The sequence below is a fragment of the Protopterus annectens genome, chromosome 1.part2 (genome assembly GCF_019279795.1).
Source record: "Protopterus annectens isolate FY-2018-M chromosome 1.part2, PAN1.0, whole genome shotgun sequence".
NCBI classification, from domain to species: domain Eukaryota; kingdom Metazoa; phylum Chordata; order Ceratodontiformes; family Protopteridae; genus Protopterus; species Protopterus annectens.
This window is the reverse complement of record NC_056727.1, coordinates 652,312,253-652,331,784: the sequence shown is the minus strand read 5'-3', so window position 1 is coordinate 652,331,784 and position 19,532 is coordinate 652,312,253. Positions and strand designations below refer to the sequence as shown.

At 41.7% G+C, this 19,532-nt stretch overlaps 1 protein-coding gene across 2 annotated transcripts in view; it reads left to right on the top strand.

Annotated features, from left to right (window-relative positions):
- The window catches only part of KIF26B (kinesin family member 26B), a 1,779,156-nt gene that overhangs the window by 1,101,067 nt on the left and 658,557 nt on the right, over nt 1-19,532 (top strand). The window lies entirely within an intron of this gene.

Below are 19,532 nucleotides of genomic sequence, written 5' to 3'. Positions count from 1 at the left end.
GTGGTGCAGCAGTAACATTGTCGCCTCACAGCAAGAGGTTCTCCCGTTCAATTCTCGGCTGGAGTGCCTTCTGTGTGGAGTCTGCATGTCCTCCCCATGGTCGAGTGGTGTTCGAAAGACATGCGTGAATGGGCGTGCCTTCATTGAAGGTTGGGGCGTCAGGCTGGCACCATAAAAATCGACTGCCAATCATTAGCAGACCGGAGTTCTGCTGTGGCGACCCCTAACTGGGAAAAGCCGAAAGAAAAACAACGTCTTACAGAAAATGGACAAACAAGTCATTGTATAAATAACTGGTTGTTAGAAATGTAAAGTAGTAAAACAGCAGGAACAGTAATAACACCTGTGCAGTGGAGATGTCTGTGCTACTTAGAAGCCATATTCATGACTTTTGTTCCATGTAATCTCATGCCTGATACTGTCAGGTATATTTTACTGGAAGAAGTCCCCCCCCCCCCCACACACACACACATACCTAAACTGGAGATTTCAAAGATTACAAGGATAATGATTGAAAGTCACACATATTTTCTGCATCCTCTATAGGAACCAGTGAATGTTCTGATGTCTGCTGTCATTGATTCAGTGTCACTCTGGCTTCCTGGTTTCCTGGAGAGTGTCATTGGTGCACCATTACAATCAAAGGTGTCACTGGTTCCTTCTGTCACAGCATCGGATGTCTCATCACTGGTTTTCCTCCTCACCACTGGCTCAGCAGTCAATTTACTAACATCAATGGATGCTATTCAGTTTTACCTGTCAGGTGCATGTTCCACACTTTTTAGTACTTTTTTCCTCTGTTGCCTGCAAACAATCAGCCCTTCAGCAATCAGACCATTTGATTCTCTGCCATGTAAGAACTGATGGCTGGAGGCAGTCATCCAGAGAATCATCAGGGGCAGTGAGTGAGACCGGCTCCCTCTCCCAGGATATGTGAGCTGACATCAGTCAATCACTTCCATCCTTCCATTCCTGCCTTTTCTAGCACCAGAGATGCTACCATATCTAAGTCTATCTGGTCGTAGTCAGGGCATTGCCCTGTTTGTGCAGTGAGTTGGGCTTCAAAATCATAAGACAAAATTTTGCCAATATGTAAATTTGCACTGTCATGGGACCATGGATTTCTACATCCTCTGGGGGCGCCGTTATTGCATTTAATAGCATGTTTGACAAAGCAATAGCTGACACCAGTGCACAGAAACGCTGATGATGCAAACATTGCTTAACAATCCACGAGACTTCCAGTAACAACAAAATGTTATTCAACAAATTGTACTGTTCCCTCTTACTTATTTACCACACGTAAGAGCAGCTGCTTTAAAGTGTAACATTTTATGTAGTGGTCTGCACTGGTCCACACTGACTTCTTTGAAAGTGAAAGTGCAAATGAATTGTATGGCTGGCAAATAGACTCGGGCTACTCAACATCAGCTAATGAAACAAAGTGATGTTCTGTAATTTCCATTCTTATGAAAAAATGGTTTATTTTAAAGCTTTATTTATATTCTGTACATGTATATCCTTGCATACCCCCAATTGTGATAAATGCAAAATGCAAAATGAATTAAGTAGGTTAGAACTTAGAATGATTTTTGGTTACCATACATTATATCTGAGGGGAATGAATTTGGATAGTGGCATTATAGTATGAGTGTTAGCTGTAGTATTTGGTTAAGTATATTTGATTAAGTATATTTATATATTTATATGTTTAGAATGTATTTATATATGACATGTCTATGTTCTTAACTAGTTCAGCATTCAGTATTTTGCATTTTGCATTTATCACAATTTCAGTGTATTGGTAAAAACTGTATTCACTTTGACTGTTTGTGTTTTAAATGGCCAATTAAGGGTTAATGACTTAATGATATAATGATTCAATGATTTAATAGATGTGGATATAAAAATAGGATGTTTTTGTATGATTAGTTGTTCCATTGAAGGCGAATTGCTGAGGTACCAGGACGTGTTATTAAATGAAAATTCTTTTTCATCCTATTGCTTGACTTCCTTCTTTTTTGGATTTGGTGTTTTTCTTGGTTTATGGTGGTTTGAATCCAGTGTTTTACGTAATAAAAACACTTCCCATGGTACTCCTTCCTCATTACCTACCTACTCAAATGTGGAGACATACATCTTAACCCTGGCCCACCCTGTAATCTTAACCACAAGAGTAACCCCAAAGATTTAAACATACTTACACTGAACATTAGAAGTATATGTAATAAAATAGTCCCACTGCATGCCTTGATGGATCAAAATAAACCTGACATATGAGCCCTTACAGAAACATGGCTACACCCTGGTTTAAACGATTCAGAAATAATACCTCCAAACTTTGCAATAACCAGAAGAGATAGATCTAAAAAAAAGGGGGGGGGGATAGGCCTTCTATATCCTTCTATGCTGAACATCACACCCTACACCAGTAATATTTCCCCCTTTTCCAATGCCAAGGTACTAATCTCTTTTTTGAACCTCAACATATCAAAAATAATTTGCATAATGGTTATCAATACTCCAGCAAGATACAGAAAAGATCTTATCTGCCAATCCACCCTAGACTGGATCCTGGTATCCCACCCCAACATTTACCCCTCTTCCGGTACACTGTCTAACTCCCCTCAGCGATCATCTGCCAGCATATTCCCTTAGGAGAAACTCACAACAACTAAGAGTACACACAGTAAAATTAGTTAGGAACTCAACTAATTTTTATCAGCATAAATTCAGCAATCTCCTACATGAAATAGACTGGACATCCCTTAAACTACTATCCCTTAATGATGCTGTACTATACTTTAATAATACCTTCCTTTACATACTTAATACCTTAGATCCCATTCGTATGAAGACTCAAAATGAACTCCGCTCCATGGCTCTCTAAGAAATGTAAACACCTGATGAAGCAAAGGGACCTAGCCTGGATAACCTGGAAACAGAACAAAAATGAACAAAATCATGTTAATTTCAAACCACTACATAACAAAGTGACAAAACTAATCAACAGAGATAAGAAGTAGTATTATTCCCAGCTTCAACTCCAACATAAAATCAACCCCAATAAATTTTGGCACTCCATATCTACTCTACTTAACCCTGGAACAAATAAAGACCACACCCTATCACCTGATACCCCTCCATCACAAATAGCCAAAAACTTTAACAAGCACTTCATAAAATCAATATCAGACCTACTAACTAACACCCCTAATGCTGGACCCCCCGCCTTTCAACCTATTCAGACACCAACCCCGGACCATCATCTACTTGTAACCCTGTCATTACTAACCTCACTACTCAACAAAATGTCATATAAACCCCATTGTCACTTCAGCCCATACCTACTGCCACCATTAAGAAACTGCTACCTAAATAAAACCCTGCTCTACCTCAGCTGATTATCTTCCACCACATGACCTCAGACTGGGTGTTAATTCAATCACCTACCCAATCAGTATCCTTATAAATATGTCTTCATCTGAATCAGAAGTACCTACCATATGGAAACAATCCCACATCAACCCCATCCACAAAGGAGGCAACTCTTTTGATCTGTCTAATTTCCGTCCTATTTCCATCTTATCATCCATATGCAAAATTCTCAAGAGGGGTATCCATCAACAGGTAATGCAGTATCTATTGCAAAACAATCTTTTATCCAAAACCCAACATGGCTTCCGACCTAGCCACATCACAGCTACAGCCCTATTATCTTTTACAGACACCGTGAAATAGGGCAGAGATGCAGGATGCTATACAGCCTCAGTATTTCTTGATCTCTCCAAGGCCTTTGACACAGTGTCTTACCTGTTACTACTAAACACACTGTCTAACTTAGGCTTCTCACATAACACAGTAAAATGGTTTCAGTGTTACCTCAAGGATCGTAAACAAGCAATGAACTGATCCAATGAACTCTCACCCTTTCTCTACAACCCTAATGGAGTCCCTCAAGGCACCATCCTAGGACCCCTACCAGCCTTCATACTACCTCTCACCCTGAGACCCTCATTCAGTATGCTGTTGATTCCACCATATTAGTCTTTCATCCCAAGAACACCTGCCTTGTCACTGATCATTTTAACATCCTTGCATCTGACAACACTGTCATAGAAACAGTGGAGGAAACCAAACTTCTAGGAGTTATCATTGACAATAATCTTTCATTTGACCCCCGTATACAGCAAAATATAAAGAAAACTCATCAAAAACTGTGACTGTTATATAGAAACAAACATTTCTTTACTGCAGCAACCAAAACTACTCTTGCAAAAACATTTTTACTTCCCCTTCTTTATGGTGCCCCTATCCTAACTAACTTACAAACTTCTACCCGAAGCAAGATGGAACAGTGCTACAACAAAGTTGCAAAGTTTGCCACAAACACTCAATATCACACACACCACTGTAAACCACTCCTAGAATTAAACTGGCTTGAACTTCCCAACCAACTTGCCTTTATTCAGCTATCCACCCTGCACAACCTTATTTTCAAGCCTACTGCCTGCCCTGCACTAGCCAATCTAGTCGCACCTTACACACCAAGTAGATCCCTACGATCAGAAGACAAAAATCTCGTAGCTATCTAAAAACCCACAAGAAAACCAGGTCATTCTCTGTATTTATTCATACTGTCTATATACTTTGGAATTCACTACCAGGTCTATGCCTGGCCTAACCCATTTCAAAGCCTCTTTAATAAATCATCTCAAAAAGACATGGCTCTGCTCCTGCATAAAGCCTGCCTGATGCTCACCACTTCCTATTCCTCCACACTAGCCTCATCCTCCTGTTCTCTCACATTTCAATCCCTCAAAGTCCTAAGGCTCTTCTAACTCTCTCTCTGTTTCTATACCATATCCTGAAGCTACTGCTCAGGCTGTATCTGTTTTATTCTTTCTGACTCTCTCAATACCTTTCTGCATCACTAACTTTCTGGCTATTATTTTCCTAACAGAAACTAACATTCTATTTTTAATTATTTATTTGTTCGTGTACTGTAGCAGTCAATGTCACTCACTGCTCTACCTACGTACTATATTTGGACACTACGTCATGTATAGAAAGAGTGACTGTTATTGTCTATAATGCTTTTAAGTCTATAGAATCGTCTAGATGAGTAGTATATATTGTAACATCTTGTAACATAGTTTGTTCTTTCAACTTATTTTCTATAGTATTTTTAATGTGATTTCTATTGTATTGGATTTTACTGTATTTTTATTGTACTGTGTGTGGTGCTTTTCTCCCTAGGCCTCTGCTGAAAATGGGTTCTGTAGACCCAGTCAGACCACCCTGGTAAACAAATGTCAAATAAATAAATAAATAAATAATTCTGCCATCAACAGGGAGTGTGGATGGATTCTAGTGTAAAAGGAATTACTCCTGTGGCCAGTGATGTCTTGGCCTCTTCTGTGAGGTAGGTAGAGATTCTGTAGCGTGTTACCATAAGTGCCTGGAATTTGGAATGTTATTTTCCATTAATAAGGGGAGAATTAAGTGGTAAGGCAAATCATATTTCAAGACAGACATAGCCTCTACTTCTGTTTGCATCCCTTTGGGAGCTGACCATCCATTTATAGATTCTGAACAGCATGACTTTTGTTTTCTTCAATTTGACAGCAAGGCCTTGTTGGGTGTAATCAATGACAAATGTGTTTTAGAGTTGTGTACAACTTTGAAGTGATTTTCCACTGATCATTACAGGGCACACAATAGCTCATATGACCTATGTAACTAATGCTATTTTTATTCTTGAGGCTGACAGGGAGTTTCCGAGGGACCCCAGAGCTGACTTTTTTGGAATCACCTTATTTCAATATTGTTAAGACTGAAGGTTGTTATTAAGAAAGTTAATTATATTATAATAGCACACTGAATCAAATACTTTAATTCTAGAAACATGACTTCTTTAGCTTCCCATTGTCCATAGTCATAAGCAGAGCTTGAGCCACACTAGGTGACCTAGGACCCAGAGCTGGCTGTGCAGACAAGCCACAACATTATTTTAACAAAAAAAATTGCCTTTCTTGCATGGCATGGATGCTTTCAGTCCATGAGAAGGCAATCATGGACACATGCCCTGCAAATTTTAACTGGCACAAAGATTTCATTTCACAAACAAATATGCAAGCATATGAAACACATTAGAATTTCATGTGTGCAGCATTTCCTTTCTATTGTAGCAACAGCATTACAAACTACAGAATCACTTGGAGAAATGAGCAGGTACTGTGAAAGGTTCTGTTTCACGGCAGCAGCAGAAGAGATGGAATACCTTTCAGCACTGGGGACAGCAGAGGAGAGCTACAGGTGTATGTGTGTGTGTGTAACGTCCCAGCTAATTTATTTTAAAAAGCTGTGACATGCTCAGACTCAAACCCTGTACCTTATCTACAGGAGTCAAGAGCCTTAATCTTCTACACCAGCTGCCAGGTTGCGTAAGTCATAGCGGACCAGACAGTGCTTTGCGGCAACTGGAAATTTGGGCTGGACTCCTCAAAGGCCTGTTGGACTACACGCCTAGTGACTAGTACCTGTGAGTCAGATTAGTGATGGTGTAAAAAAAGGAAATTCACTGTAGTAAACAGGAACATTATGATTGTAGTAAACGTGACTCATGTTCTTAGGATGGGATCCTTGGCTTACTTAATTTTGACAGTGAGTTTATTATTAATGAATTGGACAGCATGAAGTCTATGAGTTTATATTTTAAATGCATAAGTTAACATTTTAACTGTGAATGCATTTTTAATTTAGGTTGTTTAGTTTGAGTCTTTTTACCTTCACTTAGCATATGTTATAAGGTGGTTAATATGTCTTATGCACTCATAAATATTCTTCTATATAAACCGTGCTACACATGGCTGGATTTTATGGTATGATGCTAGTCATCGCTAAACAGTATAATATAGTCCGTCCAAAATCAAAACTACCAGTAAAGTACATGTAATTTATTTCTTCATAACTATAAGGGATGTACACAGTCAATAAAATGCTATAAATGCTGGGAGGGGGGGCTGTCGGCGGATCATAGCATGCTGCTTGAGGGGTATGATTCTCACTTAGGGTAGAAGAGGTCTACAGTTTAAATCCCAGATAAGCTCAATGTTTGAGTGATTAGTGAGCACAGAAGAATGAGGCTGTAATAAAGGGCATAGCATTTGATTCCTTCCATGTCTATGTATTTAGGGGCTGGCACCTGACAGACACAAGGTAGAGGGTTTGATTCTAATCTTTGGGGAAATTGACTAGATGTACAAGGGCCTCTAGCCTAGTACTTACCAATGAAAGTAACTTATCTCAAGTATTTTAAACAGCCTTTAATCTCGCTTGGTAGGACTAATGTGCATGTCTCTTTATGTATTAAACAGGAATACTTTAGCCTGTGTGTGTTTTTGTGAAGCAAATTTGAAGTATTTGACTTTGGTCATTATTAATTTTTTGACAGCCATTTGAGAAGGATGCCTCAACAATGTAGCTATATTTGCTGGAGTTGGGGGATGTCTGTAGATAAAAATGCCTGACCCTGCTGAACTAATAAAGTTAAAAACTCATTAGTCTATCTTTGCAGGACTTGTGTGTACTTGTATAAAGCAATTGGAATACTTTGCTGTGGCTATTTTTATCAAAGTCAAACATGTGATGTTTACATTTAACCCCGTGGTCATAATTGTTGAGTACAGATAATAGTGGAATATAATGACAGCAGTTTGAATGATCTTTTATGGTTGAAATGTTCTGAAATTGGTACTTTTGTCAGTATGTTTCATACATTTTCACTGTTTAAGGAAAAAAATGTTAAAAACTACAAATTTAAAGTACAGTCTGGCAACTGTTGCTGTATTAAACAATCGATGTAATTTAAAACAATCAGGAAGGTAAATCAAAGAACGCATGCATGCACGCATGATCCTAAAAATGTATGCAGGGGACCTATGGTTTTTAAACACCTGAGGACCAAGATACATCTAATCTGCCACTGGCCAGATGCATTTTTAATGAATGTAAGCTTCAAGGGAAGAGAAGTTGACTGATTCCCATGCTAAATATGTTTTCAGTCTACAACTGCTTTTTTTGCTCAGCAAATGGCCATCAGCATTTGTGTTATAAAAATTGAAATAAAAGTTTTAAGTTAAATCCACATCTCTGTAATCATTGTAAAAGTATGCACACTGTTGTTTGTGACTTGGGAGAGCCAAGTAATGGAACACTGGAATAGCTTGGGAGGGGGGGCTGGTCCCTTACTCTGCATAGGGCCCCATTTAACCATGAATCATTTCTGGCCCTAAGTATGGGTCTATAAGCACCCCATCCACTGTAGGTAGTCTCAACCATGTTAACAGCAGGCAGGAAGTCTTCTGAAAAAACTCTTACAAATGGAATTGCTAGAGGCAGTTCAGCTATTAATAGTACATAATTTATTCCTAAGGATACAAACAAAACACTGGAAGAAGCTTTCTCAACAATCAAGATGCTTTCATTTCTTTACCTTTACAACTCTAGAACAGCGTCTAAGTTGTTGTTGTTGTGACTTTCGGCTTTTCCCGGTTAGGGGTCGCCACAGTGGAACTCCGGTCAGCTAATGATTGGCAGTTGATTTTTACGTACCGGGTTGCCAGCCCTGACGCACAACCTTCAGAAAAGCGTCTAAGTGCAGCTTGCAAAATTTATTTTAAAAAGCTGTGAGTAATTAAAAAAGTATTTTACAGTTACCATCTGATGCACTTTTTTGAAATAACCAAATTACCACTGCGTACCCACCGACTGCGATGGTGGTGCTGCAGTAGCGTTGTCACCTCACAGTAAGACATCCTGTTCGATTCTCAGCTAAAGCGTCTTCTGTGTGGAGACTTGCGTGAATGGGCATACCTCCGTTGAAAGTTGTGCGTCAGGGCTGGCAACTCGGTACGTAAAAATCTACTGCCAATCATTAGTGGACCGGAGTTCCGCTGTGGTGACCCCTAACCGGGAAAAGCTGAAAGATACAACCACTGAGTACCCACCGTTTTCCAGAACAACAGAGAATGTCAGAAAAAGTAGGGCAGTCTTGTTAAAATAAGCATTTTAATAATTTAAAAAAATTAAAAGTGACACTAATATAGACTCAGAATGAGAGTGTAGAATAAGTAAGAGACTGTCAATTGTAACATAATTTAAAACACTAAACCAGGGTTTTCAGTAACAAGAAGCCCTATGTTTTTAAATGTTAATACTAATTTGTTGAGGCACATTAAGGCTACAGCTTGCAATTACTGTAGGTGTATATTGCCATCAATCCTGCTTTTTGTTTTCCTTAACAGTCAGAAAAATAGTGTCTGGACAGATACATACATTTGTTTAAATGTGAGGCAGGTTAGGGGTGCCAATATGAGGTTATGAGAATGGAGTGAACATTTTCTGGCTATTCTCTGTTTGACATGTGTGTTTAATGACAGGGCAAACATTGTAGAGCAGACTTTGGTAGATTGCCTACAGTTAGTTTATAGCAAGAAAGCTTTCCAAGGAATATGTCCATTATTTTTCATATAGTTAATTTGACAGGAATGACTCATGCTTAAACAAATGTTGCCTGATGTAAAACACTACAGCACCTTAGTTTATGAAAAAAGATTTATTTATGATAGCACATTTAGCCAGGATGATCTCATAGTGACCAAATGAATGGATGCTTCATTTGTACTTATCTGTTAAACAAAACCCTGAAATTTGAAGATTGATGGGAGAGGGGAACCTAAAGGCACAAGGGAGTGTCAGTTGATGTAGTATAGCTAATTTCCATGCTGTGCCATATTGTGGCATATTTGCTGAAATTTAGTTTTGCAGCCACATGTGTGCTAGATTGCAGTCCAGGGGATTTAACTAAATGCAAATTCTGCTTGGGTTAGTTTATTACAAAATGCTTAGAAAGAAAGCAGTATCTCCACATTTCACCTTACTTACCCACAACAGATAACTTGTCTTTGTCTAATTAACGTAAAGTTATATCAGTGGTTACTGCAAAGGTCTGCCGTCTGTTTTGAACGTTTAAATGCAGTAACACATTGCTATGAGCAGTCTTGACATTTAATTGTGTGAGCTATACTGTGAACTCTAACAGTATGTGTGTGTGAGTATCACTAGCAAATGACACTAGGAACTGTACACATGGCCTAGGAGTACTACTGACAGAGAGCTTTGAATGCTGCTGGCATGGGATTGAGTATTGTTAGCACAGGACTGTGAGCACTGTGGGAGCATGCCATGTCAATAAAGGTTGTTTCAGCAAATGCAAAAAGAATGAATACTGTTCGCCAAAACTGCTTTCACCAGTAGTGGACTTTGCTTTTTCTTCACTGTTGTGTGACTTCAGAGGTGGTATATATAAGTCTGGGGGTGTCCCTCCATATGGGGCAAGCCATCCTGCCCCATGCAAAAATGTTATCATGTTCAGCAAAGGTAGATTTGGCAAATGTTTTTGATTTGTTTGGTTGCCAGAACTACAAGATGAATCCAAGCACTGCTGTGAAGAAACTGAGTGAGTTTTCATGGGCCTGTGAGCACTAACAGCATGAAAGTGACAGTACTAATAGGATGGAACTAAGAACATTGCCAGCAAGAATCTATGAGTGCTACCTACAGTGCAATGTGAGGAATGACTGCAAAGAACTGCAGTTCTGCTGACAGGAGCCTAAGCACTGCTAGACTGGGACTTTAAGTACTACTACCAGCTTGTGACTGGAGTACTGAAAGCTTGAGACTGCAGGTGCTAATAGAGGAGACAATGAAGACTGCCAAGATGAGACCGTACTGAAGGGGTGAGACTGTCAATACTGTTAGGATGACACTGTCAGTACCGTTAGGATAAGACTGTCGGTACTGAAGGGGTGACACTGTTATTACTGTTAGGATGATGCTGTCAGTACTGTTAGGATAAGACTGCCAGTACTGAAGGAATGACACTGTTATTACTGTTAGGATGACGCTGTCAGTACTGTTAGGATAAGACTGTCAGTACTGAAGGGATGACACTGTTATTACTGTTAGGATGACGCTGTGAGTATTGTTAGGATAAGACTGTCAGGACTGAAGGGATGACACTGTTATTACTGTTAGAATTACACTGTTAGTACTGTTAGGATAAGACTATCGGTACTGAAGGGATGACACTGTCAGTACTGCTAGGATGACACTGTCAGTACTGTTAGGATAAGACTCTCAGTACTGAAGAGATGACACTGCCAGTACTGCTAGGATGATGCTGTCAGTACTGTTATGATAAGACTGTCAGTACTGAAGGGATGACACTGTTATTACTGTTAGGATGACGCTGTCAGTACTGTTAGGATAAGGCTGTCAGTACTGAAGGAATGACACTGTTATTACTGTTAGGATGACGCTGTCAGTACTGTTAGGATAAGACTGTTAGGACTGAAGGGATGACACTGTTATTACTGTTAGGATGACGCTGTCAGTACTGTTAGGATAATACTGTCAGTACTGAAGGGATGACACTGTCAGTACTGCTAGGATGACGCTGTCAGTACTGTTAGGATAAGACTGTCAGTACTGAAGGGATGACACTGTCAGTACTGTTAGGATGATGCTGTCAGTGCTGTTAGGATAAGACTGTCAGTACTGAAGGGATGACACTGTTATTACTGTTAGGATGACGCTGTCAGTACTGTTAGAATAAGACTGTTAGGACTGAAGGGATGACGCTGTTATTACTGTTAGGATGATGCTGTCAGTACTGTTAGGATAAGACTGTCAGTACTGAAGGGATGACACTGTTATTACTGTTAGGATGATGCTGTCAGTACTGTTAGAATAAGACTGTTAGGACTGAAGGGATGATGCTGTTATTACTGTTAGGATGATGCTGTCAGTACTGTTAGGATAAGACTGTCAGTACTGAAGGGATGACACTGTCAGTACTGCTAGGATGACAGTGTCAGTACTGAAGGGAAGAGAGTGTCAGTACTATTAGGATTGCACTGTGAATACTACATCTGCTGTCATGAGACTAAGAGTGCTGCTTACATGGAAGTGTGAATGCTAAATGTTTGAAGTTATGAGTACTGCTAGGAAGAGAAGGGACTGTGATTACTGCCAGCATGAGACTGTGAGTACTACTTGGATAGAATTGTGAGAAACTATGAGTGTAACCAATATGGAACTGTGAACAATGAAGACATGAAAGTGTGAGTACTGCTGGCATGAAACTATGGATGATATTGATGTGGAACAGTGACTAATATTGGAACAGGAATGTGGAAATATTGCTGACGCTGGACGGTGAGCAGTGAATGTGAATGCTGCCCCCATGAGTATGAGAATAGCAATGATGTAAATGATGAGTAATTATGACATGGAACTGGAGAACTGTTGGCATGAGATCAAGCACTTCTGGATAGGGACTGTGACCATTGCCAACATGAGATGTGAGTACTGTTTGTCTGAGAAAGCAGGTGCTAATAGAGGAGAGTGTAAGTAGTGCCAGAATGAAACTGAGTACTGCTAGGATGGAACTGGGAGTACATGTACTGCCACAATGAGATTATGAATGCTGTCCACATGGGACTGTAAATGCTTAAGGGTTGAGACTATCAGTATTGTTGTCTTGCATCTGTGTGTACTGTTGTCAAGGAGTAGTGAGTACTGGTAGCACAGCACAGTTGGTAATGCTGGCATGTGACTGTGAGTGCTGCTTTCAGGGGATAGTGAGTACTATTAACACAGGACTATGTGTAATGCTAGTATGCAACTGTGATCATTGCTGGCAGAGTTAGTGAGTACTGCTAGCACAGGACCATCGGTAATGCTGGTATATGTATGTGAGCACTGTTGGCATGTAACTGTGAGTACTTCTGGAATGTGGCTGTGAACACTGCTAGCATGTGACTGTGAGTACTGTTGGCATGTGACTGTCAGCACTGCTGACATGTGATTGGGAGTACTGCTGACATGTAAGTGTGAGTATGGGTACACAAGGCTGTAAATATTAACTGTATAGGACTGGGGCTACTGTTGATAACAATGGCTGTGAAACCTCTGCATTGTATCTTTCTGAACCCCTGATAAGATAACACGCATGTGTTTTAATGATGCATCTATTGAGTCTGTTTCTTGTTTTTTTTTTTTGTTTTGTTTTATTTTTTTTTTTTTTTAGCAAATGAAATTAAAACAAACCAAAAAACTCATAGACCTTATAGCATTTATTGTCATGTAAGGACACTTGAAATAGAATCATATGAGGGCACTGGGCACCACAAAATCAGGCTGTGTTCTTTTCATTTCTTATAATAAAAATTTAAGCCAGGACAGCTTCAAACTGCAGATTTCTACTTTATTGACTGAGCCACATAAATACAAAGCACAACTAGCTGCATTTCTGTAAAAAGATATTCAAAAACTGGAAGTATTTCTTTTCAAAATTAAATTGCCTGAGAATTTCTGGACACAGTAAAAGATGAATCCTGGGTGTAACCTTGTGCAGAATTCACTTCCTGGTGTCTACTTCCTGATTTATATCATAGACAGTGACATTATCAAACTCATAATTCTTCCTGTTCATCACTGATGGGTTCAGTTCTGAGCCCTCGGAACCAAGTCGGCCTTATACCAAGCTTGCGTGCACCAAAAACTCTCGAGCTAAGCTGCTACCCACAATGCCCTTCACTCATTTACTTCAGATCTCGTTTACCGGGCAGCCATATAGCAGCGTTTCACCAAGCTCTCCAGCTAAGTGATATATATTTTTAAAATTTTATAAGTGTTTGTGAGTTTTTTCCTGTCAGTTTGTTATCTTTTCTCTAATTACTCACTCAGCTCTATCCACAGGTATTTCTTTTCGTACCATTGTTGGTATTGACCTTTTTACCCTTGTGGTATTCTCTCTTTCTCTGTCTACAACTTTCTTTTAATTTAGCATGTGTGTGTGGTTTTCTGTTATGTCGGAAAAGAAAGGGACTACGGGGTTTAAACACTGCTTTTCTTGTAGCAGTAAACTCCTAAATAGTGATTTACATGAAGAGTGTGTGTATTGTTTGGGGGTTCTGCATTTATTGGCGAAACCTCCATGTGATATTTGTGCCAGCTTCAGTCAGCAGACGCTGAATGAAAGACGAAACCAGTTGATTCTTAAGGGCCTGCTTCCTTCGTCTTTTTTGGAGGCTATTTCTGTGTCAGAGGACTCATCCCCCTCGTTCTGTGGACAAGAAACATCTTCGTTCAGACCCCTCTTCACCGGCCGGTGATAGGGGCAAAAGTCATAAGCACAAGGCCCACAAGACTTCTACTGAGCATTGTATTGTCTTCTCGGTTCCGACCACCTCGGCTCCGAGTATGGCTCCAGTGCTTCTTACTGAGGTCGCCTCATTGGCAACTGTCCCAGCTCTGATGATTACGGCGCCCACTACAACTTTGGTTCAAACCAGTTTGCTTGTCTGTACCTTGGCACCGACGTCCCCATCTCCACTGCAACGTTGGTTCCAACAACAGCTTCGGAGCCACTATTGACCTCCACCCCAGCTGTGACCTCGGCACTGAGCCCGTTCTTGGCTCCAATTATTCCCCTGCTGCCAGTTTCCAAACTTTTTGGACTGGCCTGATTCCCCCTCAGGGGCATCACTAAGGTCCACCAGGAGCCTTTCAGAATTGGATGTGGTGCGCCTATTTGATCAGCTGCTGACCGCCAGGGGAATTACAAATTTTCCTGGAGCCCATCCCACTCTGGGCTTTGGGTCCATTATCCTGGCAACCCCTAAGTATTCTCCTCCCTTGGATCCCTCATATTTCCAACATCTGTAAGAGGACCCCTTACCTCGGCACTGACAATCACTGTGTCTGAGGCTCTGAGGCTCCTTTGGGTGTCGGTTCTGTCAGAACTCACCCTTCCTCAATCTTATGCTTGAGGGGTGGAACCCTCAGTTCTGGCCATGGTTCTGGTTGTGTTGCCAGTTCCATCTTAATCTCCGAGGGTGACTCCTGCCCCGGTTTTGCTTGAGGCTCCGTCCCTGGGAGTGGACTGCATGGAGCAGGGTGTGACTCCGGTTCCGAAATTGTCTTCTTCGGTTCCGGGCTCCCATTCCTCTTCAGGCAGGCCTGCTTTCCAGGTGATGGAGAGGGTGCTTGCTTCCAGCAATCATCCTACATCGGACTTCCACCTGTTCCCACTGAGCTGCAGCTATCAAAGGCCACCCCCCAGGACTCCGAGAGCACAAGGCCCAAGAAACCCCTTTTCAGGGTATTTCCCTTTCTGAGGCTTCTTTGGATGCTTCCACCGAAGAACCCCCTCGGAAACAGGCATGTAAGAGGAAACATATGGACTCCCCAGAGGAGTCCTTCATGGAAGATATGGACTATGATAATGGGAAAGGATCCCCACAGTCACCCCCTGACAGTGTCTCATTTGGAGACATCCTGGAAATCTTGAAGCAGAGGGGTGACTGGAAGCCCTCCAATCCTTCCTCAGAGGAATCTGTATTCCTGCACGCCTTCCGCTCTCGGCCCTCTACTTCTTGGGTGACCCCCCCCCCCCGCCGATGAGTTGGTCAAGCTCATCGTGCAGCGGGCATGGAAGAATTCCGACACCATTGAGGCTATCCCCAGGAGATCAGATAAGATACTCTCCCCTCCAGAGAATCAAGCCCATTGATCTAGATGTTTGCCAGTAGACACTATAGTGGTGGCGGCAGCCACGAAAAAGGACCTTGCAGAGGAAAGTCCTACTGTCCACCCACCCAACAGAGAGTCCCAGGTGGTGGACAGGTTAGGGAAGCAAGATTTTGCGTCCGTGACCTTTGCTGTCAGGTCTCTGAACTTTTTGGCACATTTTACGAGGCTCCAGAGAGATCTCATCACCGAACTCTCTGGAACCCTTGTGGGTCAAGTTTCGGATGGGGCATGTGATAAAGTTGCTTCCCAACTTGCTACCCTAGAGTCAGTCTCCAATTCCTCCATGAGTTTGCTGTCCCATGCAACCGAAGGAGCAGCTAGAGCTGCAGGTGCAGGCGTAGTTATGAGACACCATGCCTGGATGCACATTTGTGACCTCGCAGACTCCTTCAAATCTTCCTTTTTAAATGCCCCTATCGAACCATCAGCTTTGTTTGGTGCTAAGGTCAAGGATACATTAGCCAGGTGCGAGCAGGATGGGAAGACCTTGTCTGCCGTGGGTCTACATTTTTCCAAACCTCAGCGCTCCTTCTCCAGGAACCAGAGGAGTGGAAAGATGTGGCACAAAAAGTCTCAAGGTCCTTTCCGTGATGCACATGGTGAGGACTCCCACAGAGGCAGAGGGGGTTCCAATAATGGAAGATGCCCCTTTTGGGGTAGAGGGGGGTCCCCAAAATCAGGACTCCAGAGATTTTTTCTTGGGAAGACCGTATCAGTGTTCCTGAAGCGCTGCCCAATTGCTTTCCTCTGGAAGCAGGTGGGGTGTGTTTCTCTCACTACACCAATCTGCCTGGCTCTCTATTACAAACAATCAGTGAGTGCAGAGAATAATTTCCAGAGGCTATCACATTCCCCTAATCTCTTATCCAAGGCCTCCAAATTCCCTTCCCGATGTTCCACCCAGTCAAAGGGCGGAGGCAGCTTCCGAAATACAAAAGCTATCTCAAAAACGAGTCATCCAACAGGTCTCCCCAGACCAGTGTGGATCAGGGTTTTACTCAAGATTTTTTTTTAGTGCCAAAGAAGACCGGGGACTAGAGGCCCATTTTGGATCTCAGTCAGCTAAACAAATCAGTGGTTCAAACCAAGTTCCGCATGGTCACGATTCAATCTATCCTCCCCTTTCTGCAGGAGGGTGTGTGGATGTGCTTGTTAGACCTCTGGGATGCATATTACCACATCAAAATGGACAAGCGCTCCAGGAGTCTCCTTTGCTTCTGGCTGGGAGCCAATCACTACCAATTCAGATCCCTGCCATTCTGTCTCTCGACGGCCCCCAGAGTGTTCTCCAAATGCCTAGCAGTGGTTACAGCTCATTTGAGACTTCAGGGATTCCAGGTGTTTCCGTATTTAGATGACTGGCTCCTCTCTGCCCCCACAACCTTCGGGTCAGGGCCCTCTGCTACACTCTAGTACTAACGCAGTCACTGGGCATCACCATCCACTGGAAAAAATCCAACCTTCAGCCCTCACAACAAGTGGAATTTATAGGGGCAATATTCAACACTCAATCAAGTCTGGTCTCTCTTCCCCCTCACAGGCTTCAGAGATTAAGGGCACAAGTTCAAGTGATACTCTGTCAAAGAAAGGTGTCTGCAAGGGAAGTTCTTCAGGCTCTGGGGTCTATGGCAGCAGTCATCCCAATTGTTCCCCTAGCCAGATTACACACAAGACTGCTACAATGTCTCCTTCTGTCCCAGTGGGTATCCAGTCTTCATCCCCTGAGCTCACAGATTCTCATCACCAACACCTGCAAACAAGATCTCCTCTGGTGGATGAGTACAGATGAAATTCTTTGGTGTCGCCCCTTCCAGACTCCCCAACCCAGCGCCACGGTGACCACGGACACTTCCCTGATGGGGGGGCCACTTCCAGGGAAAGTCAGTCCAGGGCACGTGGTCCAGCAGAGAGGTCAACTTGCATATCAATGTCCTGGAGTTAAGAGCGGTGCTATTGGCGTTGCAAGCATTCCACCCACTCCTTCAATCAGGAATGATTGCTATTCAGTCGGACAACATGTCCATTGTCTGGTACATAAACAAACAGGGAGGCACCAAATTCTACCCCCTATGTCACGAAGCCATGAGAATCTGGCATTGGGTGATAGCTTCCAACCACTTTCTGATCGCAATGCATATCCTGGGGAGCTCCAACATGATTGCGGACAGGTCTCTCAGTCCGAGCATGACAGCAGAAATCTTCAGCCATTGGGGCCAGCCATGCTGCAATTTTTTTGCCTCCCCCTGAAACACAAAATGCAGCAGCAACTTCGCCCTCTTTTCCCCTCACAGGGAGTCACCAAGAGATACACTGATTCACGATTGGCCCACGGGTCTCTTTTATGCTTATCCACCGATACCTCTGATTCTGCTTTTTTTAAGGAAAGCTATTCGACTGAGAAGCAAAGTGATCCTCATTGCCCCATTCTGGCCTCATCAAGTCTGGTTTCCCTTCCTCCGACCTCATCTGTTACAACCTCCTTGGATCCTAGACACTCGTCAGGACCTCATATCTCACCTGCAAGGGCTGATACACTGTATCTATCCACTCTCAACCTGATGGCTTGGTTTATCCACTTCCGTTTGTTGCCAGGCAGGTAACCCTCTCCTCATCTGTCCTTGATATTATCCTGACCTGCAATAAACCATCCACCAGAAAACTCACTCTGCAGGGTCTCAACATTTCAAATGGTGACTGATATGAACACATGCTTACACAGCCAGATCATTCTCATTTGCAAAGCTTTTTAAAAAATATTGCAACACATATTTTATGGGGCATTTTTGAGCCATTTCTAGAGTATATGATGCTATATTTTATGAAATTACCTTTCATATTTTTTAAGGGACACGAAATTTAAACCTTAACCTAGCCAGCTTAATAAGACAGCAGCATTCATTGAATCGGCTGACTGTGTTAACTCACAACTTTGTTTTACATTTATGCATTTTTGGCCAAGTAGATTATGTGATATAATTACAGAATTATTTTAGATTATTATAGTTTTGAATGTGATCACTATAAATTGTCAAATGCATGTGCACGTATGTATCAGACTTGTGCAGGAGTAAACATTTAACTTAGAGAAAAAGTGTTTTTTCCCAGAAAAATGCATTTTTTATTATTTCTGAAATTACATAAAAGGGAACAGTGTTGTTACTATCTCAAGATGACTATGCAAAAATAGATATTCAGGTATGATGTTTATATGGAGCCGTCCTGAAATTTTGGGGTATTGTTATCTGCCTGTCAAGTGAACCATAAATGTTATAAGCTTTGTGGAGTTGGTATAATAGTTAAGGTGCTTACCTTAAAGGCACAAGGTACAAGGTTTGATTCTCACCTTTGAGGTGAAATAGGCTAGACTTAAAATGACTCACAAGGGTAGGTTGCCTAATGTTTACCTATGAACATATTGCATTTACAGGTAAACTGCTATATTCTTAGTCAAAGTTTTATTTTTTCATTAGTACCCCTGTCCGTCAAAGGTTTTAAATATGAACATTGCTGTATAATGGAATGTCTTCTGTTAGTCTCTGTGGTCATCAGCCTCTTCTGTCTTTTATGCAGAAGGACCCTAATTTGAACAAAGAAGTGTGCTTTTTTTTTTTTTTTAATTTATTGCACTTTTTGTAGTCTTTTCTCCTGGCATCATCATCTGTTGGCATTCTGGGTTCAGTCATATGAGGTATTTTTTTCCCTGGAGGTATACTCAAACAGCAAGCCTGCTGGAGTACTTGCACCAAGTGGATGTGCTGAACTACTGCTGTATGACAGTATCATACTGTTTAGATGTTGATTTCAATGGGTGTGAATTGTCTTGGCAATGATTATTACCTTGGTAGAAGTTTTATATGAAATGTTCCTGG